The sequence below is a fragment of the Mustelus asterias genome, chromosome 11, assembly GCF_964213995.1.
Source record: "Mustelus asterias chromosome 11, sMusAst1.hap1.1, whole genome shotgun sequence".
Classification (NCBI taxonomy): domain Eukaryota; kingdom Metazoa; phylum Chordata; class Chondrichthyes; order Carcharhiniformes; family Triakidae; genus Mustelus; species Mustelus asterias.
In genome coordinates this window covers 83,198,577-83,212,901 of record NC_135811.1, presented here as the reverse complement: position 1 = coordinate 83,212,901, position 14,325 = coordinate 83,198,577, and the positions used below count along the sequence as shown (strand labels likewise).

General features: G+C 40.1%; 1 protein-coding gene across 4 annotated transcripts in view; it reads left to right on the top strand.

Annotated features, from left to right (window-relative positions):
• The window catches only part of spop (speckle type BTB/POZ protein), a 123,706-nt gene that overhangs the window by 44,480 nt on the left and 64,901 nt on the right, over nucleotides 1-14,325 (top strand). The window contains exon 2 of one of the 4 annotated variants that reach the window (XM_078223861.1): nucleotides 3,476-3,519. The exons of the other annotated variants lie outside the window; for them this stretch is intronic. The gene's annotated coding sequence lies outside the window, so the exon portion shown is untranslated. The remainder of the gene's footprint in view (nucleotides 1-3,475; nucleotides 3,520-14,325) is intronic. 4 annotated transcript variants of the gene reach the window in all.

Sequence of the window (14,325 nt, the reverse complement as noted above, 5' to 3'; positions counted from 1 at the left end):
GTTATCAATTAGTGATGCAGAAATAATAACACACAGGGAAAAATTGTAATTACTGTTCACGGCAAGATGTTTTCAGTAATCAAATATGGAGCTCCATCCTTTTTGGAAAATATTCAACTTTGTGACCAAGATAGTTGGAGGATTTGAGGATTGTATCAATATTTTGACTAGGTATAATATAATCAAAAATATTAATTGAATGGTGCTGTTTATCTTGAGGGTTTATAACATAAGTGGGGAAGTTAGTTGTTAGGTTTAGGCAAACTTTATCTGGAATTCGGTTTTGGGCACCAAACCTCAGGAAAGATATCAGTCTTGGATGGGGATCAGTCCAGGTCCTCTTAAACCAAGGCTTAAAGAATTAAATTATGAAGACACAAAATTGATCTGTATTCCTCTAAATTTGGCAAGTTGAGTTCTAATTGAAGTAGTCAAAATGATTCGTTACGAGACATGCAAATAACTTGTTTTCTCTGGGGAATCTAGCACAATCTTAATATTGTAGCTTGGTCATTGAGGAAACATTACTTCAAAGGGTTATGCAAATCTGGAAGCGCCTCCTCCACCCGCCCCTCAAAAAGAATGCCATATAGATTGGATTGCTGATGGACCTTTTGTTAAGAATATTGAGGGTGTGGTGAGTAAACTGAGGTGAAGTACAGATCATCCATGCCTAATTGAACGATGGAACAAGTCTCAAGGGGTTGAATGGAATTCTCCTGTTTCTATTTGTGTCACAACTTCGGTTTTAGTGTTACCAGTTGACACTGGTCTATACACTACCAGGAGGAAAATCAAAAGATGCGAGAATTACATGAGCACAAAGCAGCTACAATTAAAAGCTTGTTGTGGAGTGCACATTTAAACAAGTACTTTTGATATCATTGCCATGAGTGTTTAGGAGGTAAAAATGTTACGTTTTTAAGTATGATCTTCCTGAGAGAGTGTGAGAAACAGTATAGTCTTGTTTGCATGTAAATCTGATGTATTGGTGATGTTGTAAAACAGACGCGACTAAATCCAATGTGCATGATTTTATGTCTGCCCAAATTTTACCATGCACTTTTACCATTATAAAGGGAAAACAGGGCATTGAAGCCTTTGCCTTAGAGAAAGGATTTGACGATGGAGCATCCCTGAAAGAGAATCAAGTTAAAATAGTGCTAGACCATGCATTAAGTTAACTGCTGCTAGAGTGGATGGTAGATTTTTAAAAAAGATTACTTGTTTCTTTTGTCAGTAAAATAGTTTGTGTTCTTTTTACTCCTGTTTGTTTAATTTCTGCAGACCTATCAGTTATTTCTGAATCTGAACCCACTACTGTGTTGTATTGATATTACCATCTTCAGAAATAGGCTGGAGGGAAAAATCAAATGCAACAAACAGTGCAAGTAGTTTAAAATTGTCACTACAGAGGAGGAAAACTGAAGGATTACAGATTTGTAAGGGATATATGATCTCTGACAGGAAGTGTTGTGTGAGGAATTAATTTGCTGAAGTAGTCTGAAATGTCATCGTACTGGTGGTGGTGTTTTGAGGGACATCTGTGCTATCTCAAAAATGATATGAATCAAATTCTACTGGAGTAGTATTTATTGTCAGTTATTAGACTACTTTATTGACCATTTGGGATACACTTTACTTGATTTCTGAACAAGGTTGATTATTGCAGATCATAATGAAAACCATTGCAGACCCGAAAAAAGAAATGGAGAATTTTATTTTTGACCAATAACTTTTTTGAAGGAAATGACACACAAATTTGTTTTATTTTATGTTTGTGTTTTGTTTAATCTGTTTCCGAAAGTGGACAATTCTTAGAAAACATTGCAGTCAGGTTAAAATTATTTTTGTCATAAATATTTTGAGCAACTTTTCATGTAGAATGAGGAGTTCTAGTTTTGAAGCAAGGGTCTTTCATGTGTGAAGTGAACATGTTGACCTCTGCACTACAGGTGCTCAAAATAATAAGGGGTTCTCAGTCAAAAGATTTTTGGTTCTTTTTGGTAAAATTGCTATTATTTACAAGATTTGTTCCTGTTCCTTTTAACGGAATTCACTTGCCAAAATTAGTACACACTGCTTAAATATCAATTACTTTATTGATTGAATTAAATCTGTGTCTTTGTGAAATCTATTACCAAAGATTTATTCTCAAGTATTCTATGCTGTTGTCCCAGTCGGACCAAGGCCTACTCAAAAGGATGTTTGATATCATTTTGCACTTCAGGCCACAAAGAGTACTCTGGCTATAAACTGATTATAATAGCTTCCCATTTGTTTAACACTTTTTAAGATGCTATAAAGTGCTTCATAACTTGGTGTGCCAAGTTTGAGAGATTTGAAAACCTATGGATCTAAATATTTTTGACTAACTTAGCTGGTAGAAGTAAGTGCTTTCAATTTTGTGACCACAGTTCTATCTCCCATTTACTGAGAAATATGTTTAAGCAGACAAATCCGCAGCCTATAATAATGTCTTTGGACTGAATGTCAGGTTACTGAACGTTTGAAAGATTAGATCCAACCTGTGCTATGCAGGTTTTATCTTGACTGGATCGCAGCTTTGGATAGATGTTCTGAAACCTGCTGCCTCACATGCATTTGTCAACTTGGTAGCATGTGAGTTGTGCTGAATTTCAGGCTGTGGCTATGTTGTTAGATTGCTGGAAGCCATTCCAATTTGATCAAAACTGGATTAGCATCTAACAGTGATTAGCACAGCAAGATGCAGACTACATAGACTGAAGGAATGTGAAGAGATCTAGTGCATGGGACAAATATTGAGGTTAGTTTTGTTCACATGCACCAACAAGAAAACTTGTGACACGCTCAGCCTATCTAGGCTCCATCTATCCTCCCTCAATTTCCTGAGATCAGAGAAAATTTCTGATCTAGTACTGTGAGGAAGCGCAAGAGGTAGCACATGCACTCGTTTGAACATGTTTACAAAGCTCTCGATTCCTTTCTTTCTATCTTCTTCCCAGTTGTATGTAAAGCTTTGAGCTTGAGCTTTTGGAGGTACTGGATCAGGAAAAATGAGAAATTGCTTATGTAAAGGAAGGTTCTGAGGGTTATTTGTGTATGATCAGGGTCTCGCTGTGTGTTTGTGGGATCTTGCCTTTTAAGTTTTTGATACGTGCTGATTGTGTCATGATGTTTCTTTTGTCTATATTGAGGTCTAATTTCTGAATGTCTTAAACATTGTGTATGCTTTTCTAATTCTTTCATGGAATGGTGAGCGTCACTAACAAGGTCAACATTTACTCATCCCTAATTGTCCTTGAGAAGGTGATGGTGACCCTCTACCTTGAACTGGTATGTGTATACCTGCAGTGTTAGGAAGTGAGTTCCTGAATTTTAATTCTGCAACTGAGGGAATAGTGATATAGTTCTAAGGCAGAATGGTGTGTAATATGGCGTGATACTTACAGATGGTGTTGTTCCCATGTGTCTGTTGCCTTTGTCCTTCTAGGTGACAACGGTCACAGGTTTGGAAGGGACTGTCAAAAGAACCTGGTGAGTTGCTGCAGTACATCTTAAAGGGAGCACGCTACCACTTTGTGTTAATGGTGGAAAGAGTGAATGTAATTAATCTCATAAGTTAAGGATTGTCTAGAGAGGAGTGATCATAGCACCCTAGAATTTCAAATTCCGTTTTGAGGGTGAGAAACTGGAGTCCCACGCTAGCATTCTGAAATTAAACAAAAGTACCTATGCATGCGGACAGATTTGGCTCTAGTGGACTGAACAGAAGACAGTTGATGAGAATGGCGGATGTTTAAGGAGATGGTCAATTCCTCCCAACAAACATACTTTCCAGCGAGGAAGAAATATTGTAAAGGGGGAAGAAACATCCGTGGCTAAGCAAAGCAATTAAAGATAGCATAAAGACAAACACAAATACTAAGGCATACCATATGGCAAAGGCCAGTGGCAGGCTGGAAGATTGGACAACTTTTAAAGATCAACAAAGGGTTACTAAAAAGTAATAAGAAGAGCAAAGGTAAATTATGTAAGAAAACTAGCACAAAATATAAAAAGATAGCAAAATCTTCCATAGATATATAAAAGCAGAGTGGCTAAAGGCAGTGTTGGACCCTTGGAGGATGACACAGGGGAGTTAATAGTGGGGAACACAGAAATTGTGGAGTCTCAAAATCAGTATTTTGTCTCCGTTTTCACAGTGGAGGACACTAGCGCCGTGCCAATGGTAACGGGTAATGCAGGCGTTATAGAAAGAAGGGAACTTGGAACAATCATTATTAATAGGGGAAAAGTACTGAGCAAACTTAAGATAGAAGGCAGACAAGTCCCCAGGGCATGATGGCCTACACCCTGGGGTTTTAATGGAAGTGGCAGTGAAGATAGTGGATCCTTTGGTTATAATATACCAAAATTCCCTGGATGTGGGAAAAGTTCCAGTGGATTGGGAAAATGCAAATATAATGCCCTTATTCAAAAAAGGGAAGCAGAAAGTAAAAGACTATAGACCAGCTAGTTTAACATCTGTGTTGGGAAATTGTTAGAATGCATTATTAAGGAAGTAGTAACAGGACATTTGGAAAGTCAAAACGCAACCCATCAAACTCTGCATTGCTTTATGAAGGGTAATCGTGTTTGACTAATTTGTTCTTCAAAGATGTAACAAGCAAAATGGATAATGGCGATCCTGTAGCTGTAGTATGTCTGGACTTCTAGAAGGCATTTGATAAGGTGCTATACAAAAGATTGATCCACAGGTAAGATCACATGGGGTTAGAGATTTATTAGCTTGGGTGGCAAACTAGCTAAACAAAAGAAAGCAGAGAATTGGGATAAGTGTGTCCTTTTCTGGTTGGCAAGATGTAACTAGCAGAGTGCCACAGGGTTTGGCCCTCAGGGCCTGAACTATATGCAATCTGTATTAATGACTTACTGAGATCAGGAGCTGAGTGGCCCTGGCAGGACTCGCACTAAGCATCAGTGAGCAGCTTACTTGTGGTAAGTGCCACTTGATAATCCTGTTGACCATGCTATCCATCACTTTGCTGATGATCAGGAGTATATTGATGGGGCAGTAATTGGCTGGATGGATTTGTCCTGCTTTTTGTGGACAGGCTTAAAACCTGGGCAGTTTTCCATGAGTCTGGTCGATGCCAGTGTTGTAGCTGTACTTATGACCTGTAATTGCCTGGTTTATCGCGTTCCCCTTTTTCAAACAGTTGTGCTACGTTTGCAATCTATCGTCTGGGACTGACCACTTGCATACGAGAGGAGGATTGGAAAATTGTGGCCAGAACGTCTTCCATTTCCATCCTTGCTTCCCAGAGTAACCTGAGATGTATCCCATCTGGGCTGGATGTCTTTTGAAAATTGCTGACCTTTTCACTACTTCCTCTTTATATCATTTTTATATTCAATATAACTGCTGCATTTGCAGGATCCTCCTTTAATGAAGACGGATGCAAAGTATTCATTTAGTACTTCAGTCTGTCTATATGGCGCGCAAGAAACAATACTTTTCACTGTATGCTAATACATGTGACAATAATAAATCAAATCATGTTGTCTACTTTCACAAGATCTACTTTTTTGGTCCCTAACTGATGCTACCATTCCTTTGCCTATTCTTTTACTGTGTTATTGGGTTCCCTTTTATGGTACTGATCTGTTCTCATGTTCTCTTTGCTCCACTTATTCTGTTTTTTTGAGCCCCTCTGTACTTTCTACATTCAGTTTACTTCTCTGTATTATAAACCTCAATTGTTATAAACCTCCTTTCCTGTTTGGTTTTAACCTCTACCTTCAGTCATTTAGGGCGCCCTAGTTTTGGATATCTTTCCCATCTCCGTTTTGAACCCCCCCCCTCCAGGCAGACTGTTGTAAGAACACGGGCATCCTTTTCTAACTTGCTGAAGTTGGCCCCCCTCCAATTATATGTTTTTAGATGGCATGTAAGTATGTAGTGACAAAAGTTTAAAATTCCTGCAAAATGTGGAATTCTTGAAGATGCAGTTAAAATAAATCATTTCATAATGTTTTGATTTAATAGATTTCATAGAATCCCTACAGTACTGAAGGAGGCCATTCGGCCCACCGAGTCCCATAACCCCACATATGTACCCTGCTCATTCTCCCGAAACACGGGTCAATTTAGCATGACCAATCAACCTAACCTGCGCATCTTTGGATTTAACTGATCTAGCAGTGACAACTAGTCTCATGTGAAAAAAACTGATTCTTCCACCTATGCAAAGAGCTGTAGACAAGTCTATCAGATGTGCTTAATTTTGTAGAATTAGGTTTCATTGTTTCCCTTTGCAAGGTGCAAATTAATTGATAAGTAGATTCAAACCTTACAGTTATCACACATTTCTTGCATGATCCACTTTTTGTGTATTATGTTACTGCACAATGATATGGTATTGGGTAACAAAGTAATAGCAGATTTATTAAATACTTGGTATCAGTTTTCACAGTGGAGGAAGAGGATACAATACTTGAGACAGAAGGAATACTAAGAATAAATCAAGGGGAGGAACTTTCTGTAGTCAGTATTAGTTTATGCCAAAAAGTAATGGCGAAAATAATGGGTCTTAGGATAGATAGATAAATCTCCAAGGTCTGATGATTTTCACACTCAGTTATTAACTGAAGTAGATGGAAGAAATTGCAGAACCGTTGATCTTTCAATCCTTTCTTTTGTTTCAAAAATTGTGCTGTTAAACTGGAGAATTGCTAATATCATTTCATTACTTAGGGTGGGAGGGATAAATCAGATAAATGTAGGCCTGTTAGTTTGTCAGTTGTGGGGAAAGTACTAGAATCTGTCCTTGGGGATAGAGTAACTTGAGCACTGGAGCAAATTAACTGATCAGAATGAGCTAAAGATAAATTAGGTCTGACTAATCTGGTTGAATTTTCTGAAGTCGGGTAGGTAAAGGACTGATATCTATATGGACTTAGAAAAAGGATTCAATAGGATTCCCCACAAAGTTGTGGAAAAAAAGTGCCCCGAATTGGAGAGCTTTTGACTTGGGTTAGAAATTAATTGGGAGAAAGGAAGCAGAGAATGGCAGTAAAAAGGTATACTCAGTTTGGCAGAATAAAATAAGTGGTATCTGTTGGAGGATTTTCACCATCACTGTAACAAATTCATCTGGTGCCTTTAACACGGTGAGACTTCGCAAGATAATCCACAAGAGCAATATGTAAATATGACATATAACCACAAGGATCATTGGGTCCAAAAGCTTGCTTAGAAACAGGTTTAAGGAGGAAAGTGAGGCGCGGAGGTCAGGCGGGAATTCCAAGGTTGAGGACTGGGCAACAAAAGGCACAGACACCAGCGGTGGTGCAATTATAATTACAAATGTACAGGTGACCAGAGTTGGTGGACTGCTGGGATCATGGAGGGCTATGGGGCTGGAGGAGATTAGAGTAGGGATTGATACTTGAGGTGAACATAACGTGGGAGCAGGAAGAAAAGCAATTGCAAGTGATTCTCTGGCAATGATTAGATAAAGTAAATGGAACAACTTGAGAGTCGTCCCACCCAGCTGGGTGATAGTCGAAAGGTGTTGGAGGACAATAATATGCTTAACTGTACCAAAGGCTGCAAAGAGGTCGAAGGACGAGGAGGGAAAAGTTTAGTTTTGTCACAGTCACATAGGATGCCATTTGTGACTTGAAGAGTTTTTCTGGGCTGTGGCGAGGGTGGATATCTGATTGGAGGGATTCAAACATGAGTTTCAGGAAAGATGGGAGTGGATTTGGAAGGCAGCAGCACATTCAAGGACGTTGTTACCCAATTTAACAATACTGTGGGTGGCATGGTAGCTGCTTCACAGCTCCAGGGACCTGGGTTCGATTCCTGGCTTGGGTCACTCTCCGTGTGAAGTTTGCACATTCCCCTCGTGTCTGCGTGGGTTTCCTCCGGGTGCTTCGGTTTCCTCCCACAGTCCAAAATGTGCGGATTAGGTTGATTGGCCATGCTAAGATTGCTCCTTAGTGTCCAGAGATGTGTAGGTTAGAGGGATTAGTGGGTAAAATATGTAGGGATATGGAGGTAGGGCCTGGGTGGGATTGTGGTTGGTGCAGACTCGATGGGCCGAATGGCCTCTGTCTGTACTGTAGCGTTTCTAGGATTCTATGACTTTGGAAAGGAAATGGAGATGGGGGATGGGTTGAGAGTTTGCAAAGACATTGAGGTCAAAGGCAGTTTGTTTTTGAGGAGGGAGTGATGACAGATTTAAAGGGGGGAGAGAGAGAGAGATTTGAAAAGAAAACCACTTCCAATACTGGCTAGAATGAGTACCCGGAAGGGAAGTTGTGTGATCAACAGTTTAATGGGAATCAAAGGCAAGTTGAGTTCAGAACTAGGGTAAAAAGATTTGAAGAAAGTTTGGTCAGGTGGGCTAGTGGAAGGGAGCACCATGGCAGAGGCAGCTAATTGGATTGTCTCGATCATAATGACGGAAAAGTCCATGCACTTCTTGTAGTTGTTGGAGGTGAGGGTAATAGGAGAAGGATTTAAGAAGGTGGTTTGTGGTTGAGAAAAGAAGCTGGAATTATCTTTGCATTCCGGAATTATCCTGGAATAGTGAACAGTTTTAGCAGATGAGAGCAGTCCCTGATAATAAGTTGTCCAGCTAGATCTGGTAGTGGATTTCTCAACTGGTTGTCCATTGTGTCCTTTCAAGTCTGCAACTCTTGGAGTTAAATGAGTGGAGATAAGAACTGTATCTGAGGCAATGGCCAGGGGTGAGAAAGAGTAATAGTTTTATTGGGGACTAGGATATCAAAGGTGGAAGTGAGGGTGCAGCTGAGTAAATCAATAGCTGCAGAAATGTATAAATGGAGGTCCAAAGGCTAGGTGGTTGAGAATTTGAAAGTGCAGTTACAACTCAGTTGGGGGCAGCTTTTTCCAGCATTCAGATATAAAACGCGGTAGGCATAGGGTGTGGGCGATGAGCAATAGGAGGTGAGGTGATCTTGTGTGATTGAAACAGTACTGAGATGACACGATTTGGTAAGGTGAAGGGAGTTTCTGTGAGTTTGGGTTGGGGAATTTACATGGAGAGAGATTTAGGGAGGAAAGAGAAATTGATGAGTCGATGGAGGTTGAAATCATGAAAATGCAAAGTAGTTTGATCGAGGCACGTAGTGAAAAAATCATTATGGGGGAAGGTATCACTCGATGAGCCTGTCAAAGGAGCACAAAAAAAAGACCCAGTGGGAAGTTGCAGGCTTTTCGAACAAAGAAGGTTGAGCCTGGCATGATGCCAGGAGATCAGGAAGATCAAGGAGTTGGGGTGGGGAATTTGGAGAGCAGGGTACTGGAGGAAGGCAAGTTGAAAGGAGGTATAATAACAGAAGAGAGTCTCGGAGGGGTAAAGAGAAAAGAGTTTCCTGTCTCTGTCGCTTGTTGGCTGACTTCCTGAAACTGACTCTTGAACTGATCTGGGGACCTATCAAAACATGCCCAGAGGGTAGGCAGAAACCAATATAACAAGCATTTGAACATCCTGTACCTTAAACATTACAATGTCCACATACTTATAATTTAACACCCGGGGACACACAGATCAATGGATTTCATGACAAAATGTAGGTATAGATTTTTCCAGATCTTTTCCACAGGTTGCAGATTTGAAAAAAACATAGATAAAAAGCAGAGCCTTGTGCTTTTTTCCAACGTAGTCCAGTGCAGAAATGGTAATGGCTTATTAATGATTTGTGTGAAGAAACAAGTTTGTATTTGGCATTGAAGTAGGAGAGAATATGTATTGCAGCCGGAAGCAGGAAGTTGCAAAAGTTAAGTGAGTGGTCAGATCTCTCTGACAGATGTAGTTTAATGTGGGTTGGTGTGAGGTCATCTGCTTTGGAGCGAAGAATGTTACATCCATATATTTTTTAAATAAGGAAATAGTACCTGAAAGGGAGCAAATACACAGAGTTCAAATACGCAAGTTATTTAAAACCTATAGAGAGATTTGTTTTTAAAATCAAAAAGGCTAATGGAATGATACATTTTCTGACGGGGACTCTGTACAAAGGGAAGTTTGTGTCAGTTGTGCAAAGCCTTGGTCTGAGTCCATCTGGATTACTGCAAATCAGTTTTGGGTATTGCACTTCAGGAATGGTAAATTGACCTTGGAGGGACCGCAGTGCAGATTCATTGAAATTATATCAGGGTTTAGAGAATTAAGTAGTGAGGGCTGACAAACTCGGCTTGAATGTAGACGGCTGAAGAGTGACCTAATAGAGATGTTTAAATGGTAAAAAGATTTGATTGTGTGCAGTACAGATAAATTATTCCCTCTATGAAAATCAGGAAAGAGAAAATATTCTTCTTGTCAGAGCAGGTTTATATTTGAGTGAAATCAGGAAGCATTTTGCTCACAAAATATATTAGAAATCGGGAATTCTCTTTCAAAAGACTGGATGTTTGGAAAATTGAAAATCAGAGGAGCTTTAAAACAATTACAATCACTGGGGAAAGGGTACTGAGTAAACTATTAGAACTAAAAGTTGGCAATTCCCCAGATTCTGATAAACTTCACCTTGGGTCTTAAAATAAGTGGCTGCAGAGATGGTCGATGCATTGATTGTAATTTTCTGAGATTCCATAGATTCTGGAAAGGTCTCATTGCATTGGAAAATAGCAAATTTAACTCCCCTATTCAAGATAGGAGGGAGCCAGAAAGCAGGACTACTGTCCAGTTAACCTAACATCTGTCAGAGAAAATGCTAGGGTCTATTATTAAGGAGGTTACAGCAGGGCACTTAGAAAGTTTTTTGTGAAAGGAAAATCTCATTTGACTAATTCATTGTATTTTTTGGGGCAGTGGCACAGAATGTGGATGAAGTGGAATGTGTAGATATGCTGTACTTGGATTTTCAAAAGGCATTTGATAAGGTGTCACATCAAAGATTACTCCATTAAAATAAGAGTGTAAGAGACAACATGTTAGCATGGATGGAGGGCTGGTTGACTAAGAAGAAGCCAAAGTAGGGATAAATGGGTCACTTTCAGCAAGGAGTGCCACAGGGATCAATGCTGGAAGCTCAGATTTTTACAAATGATATCAGTGACATGAGATGAAGGGAGCAGATGTATGTTTGCTAAATTTGCTGATGACACAAAGGTAGGAAACTAAATTGAGGAAGACAAGAGTCTGTAAAGGGATCTAGATGGTTAAGCATGTGGGTAAAAAATGGCGGATGTGAACTTGTGCACTTTGGCAAGATTATTAGAAAATTAGCACTTTTTAAATGAAAAGAGATTGCCGAACTCTATGGCATCTTGCTGTCCTCCTGTCTGAAGCAGTAAAAGTTCGTATGCGGCACAGCAAATGGCTAGGAAGGGAAATGGAATATTGTTTATTGCAAGGGGAATTAAATATAAATGTTGGGAAGTTGTACGAGATGTTGGTGAGACCACATCTGAGTGCTGGGTACAGTTTACAGCTTGCCTGCAAAAGGATATAATTGCATTAGAAGCAGTGTAGAGAAGGTTACCTTGACTGATTCCTGAAATGAAGGGGTCGTTATGCAAAGGTTGGACCCTGTATCCATTGAGTTTAGAAATTGAGAGGTGATTCTTTTGAAAAATACAAGATCCTGAGGAAACTTCACGGGGTAGATGCCAAGAGGATGTTTCCCCTTGTGAGACTGACTAGAACTAGGAGATACAGTTTAAAAATGAGGGGTGTTCCATTTAAAATGGAGATGATTTTTGTTTCTGAGGGTTGCGAGTCTATGGAATTCTCTTCCTCAGGGCAGTGGAGGCAGGTCATTGAATATTTTAAAGGCAGAATTAGAAAGACAGGAAAGTGGGGTTGAGGCCACGATCAGTTCAACCATGATCTTATCAGATGGTACAATAGACTCAAAGGGCTGAATGGTCTGTTCCTGCTTTCAATTTGTATATTTAGCACTAGTGATTGCTTTGCTGCTTCAGCTGAATGCTAATAGAAAACTAACAGCCTGGAAAAGAGACTCTTAAATTTCATAAGGTGTGAAACAGACCTTGCTGATCTGGTCCACTGTTTTGTATGGACTAAAAGCAAAATACTGCGGACGCTGGCAAAGGGTTATCCAGACTCAACGTTGGCCCTATTCTCTGTATACAGACACTCAGACCTGCTGAGATTTTGCAGCATTTTCTGTTTTTGTTTAGTATGAACTGTTCGAGTTTAATAAATATTAAGGACACACTTTTCTCCCAGAACTGCTGTTAAATTATCTCAGACTTCCTTTTGTATTCCTATTTTGGATGTTTTTGTAGTCTGCCAATTTTAAAGCATTGAATCATTACTTTGAATACTTTTACTAATGTAGCATAATCTACATTTTATTTGTTTGGAATAGTTATTGAAACACAAACGAGGGCTTCTATTGGTCCATCAGGCTTCATGTTAGGTCCCAGACTTTCCTGCAGTGATCCTTTTTAATTGAGCCCTTTTTAATACTTCACACTTGGTGTGATCCCAGAATTAAAAACAGAATGATTACAGGCACAAAAAAACCCAAGACTTCTACTATTTTACGGGTTCTGTTAGCAGAGATTGGGCCTCACAACCCACTTCATTGGGCCACATTCTCACCAAACAAAAAAATTGCAGACATTTAAAAAGCCTTTCAGTCATTCCCAGTACTGTTGGAGTTTAGTTTCCATTCCACAGTTGTCATTGTTGCCTTGGAGGTTGTGACCCCAATTGCTTGTCCTGTGACCCCATTGACTCACGACCCACAATTTGGGAAGCCTTGCTCTAGGTATAGCTCCACGAGATCAGCTCAAAACTATATGTACATAATGCAGTAAGCATACATACTAAATTAGAAATCATAGAAACCCTACAGTACAGAAAGAGGCCATTCGGCCCATCGGGTCTGCACCGACCACAATCCCACCCAGGCCCTACCCCCAAATCCCTACATATTTTAACCCGCTAATCCCTCTAATCTACGCATCCCAGGACACTAAAGGGCAAGTTTAGCATGGCCAATCAACCTAACCCGCACATCTTTGGACTGTGGGAGGAAACCGGAGCACCCGGAGGAAACCTACGCAGACACGAGGAGAATGTGCAAACTCCACACAGACAGTGACCCAAGCCGGGAATCGAACCCAGGTCCCTGGAGCTGTGAAGCAGCAGTGCTAACCACTGTGCTACCGTGCCGCCCACGTTGGGTCAGACCAATGTAAGTGTATGCTCACAAGCGATAACATCATGATCTTCTATCACCACCAATATCATTCCATCATGATGCTTGCAACATATGTTCACCTCCGTGGAATGGTCTGTGATCTTTGGAGAAACACATTAGGTTGTTCAAAGATAAATTTCATGACCTAGGCTGCACACTTAGAATTATAAGCTGATTCCAGCACAGAAGGAGGCCATTCAACCCACCAAGTCCACTCTGTGAGAGCTATTCAACTAGTTTCACTCCCCAGTTATTTGTCTGTAACCCTGCAATTTATTTTCTGCGGATGCTTATCCAAATTCCCTTTTGAATATCACAGTTAAATCTGCTCCAGCACACTCAGTGCATACTAGATTCCGACCACTTGTGTTTAAAGAGTTTTTTGGTGGGTTTTCTGCTGAACATCTTCAATTTGTGCCCTCTGGTACTGAACTCCTTTGCCAATCTCTATCTGTCCTATCCTGCATAGATCCCTCTTGACTTTGAGCACCTGTCAAACCTCCTTACAACCGTCACTTCTCTAAGTGAGCATCAAAAGTGAGCCTGCTTCTTCAAATTACCCCATAACTGAAGCCCATATGCCTAAGACCATTTCTTTTCTGCATTCCCTTTTACAGCCTTCACATTCTTCCTAAAGGGCAATGCTCTGAATTGGGCATAATCCTCCAGTTGAAGCTGAACGCATGTTTCATAAAGGTTCATAGCATCCTTGTATGTCATTTTAACACTTCCTTGATCTGCCTTGCCATCTTCAAGAATTTGTGCTTTTGGGTGTTTATGTTCCTGCACCTCCTTTAGAATGATCATTTTTGGTTTATCCTGCCTCTCCTGTTTCTTCCTTTTAAAACGTGTCATTTCCCTTTTTCGCTTTAAATTTCACTTGCCACGTCTGTCCAATCCACCAGCCTGTATATGTTCTCTTGAACTCTGGCACTGTCTTCACCACAGTTCAAATACTCCCAAGTTTTGTCATCTGTAAATTTTACTTGCATGTACTATACAGCCAAGTCTAAGTCATTAATAGAAACAGTGGTCCTAGCACTAACCCCAGAGGTTAGCGCTAGTTAGTGCCTTCCTCCACTCTGAAAGACAACCTTTTACCCCTACTGTTTCCTGTCACTTGGTCAA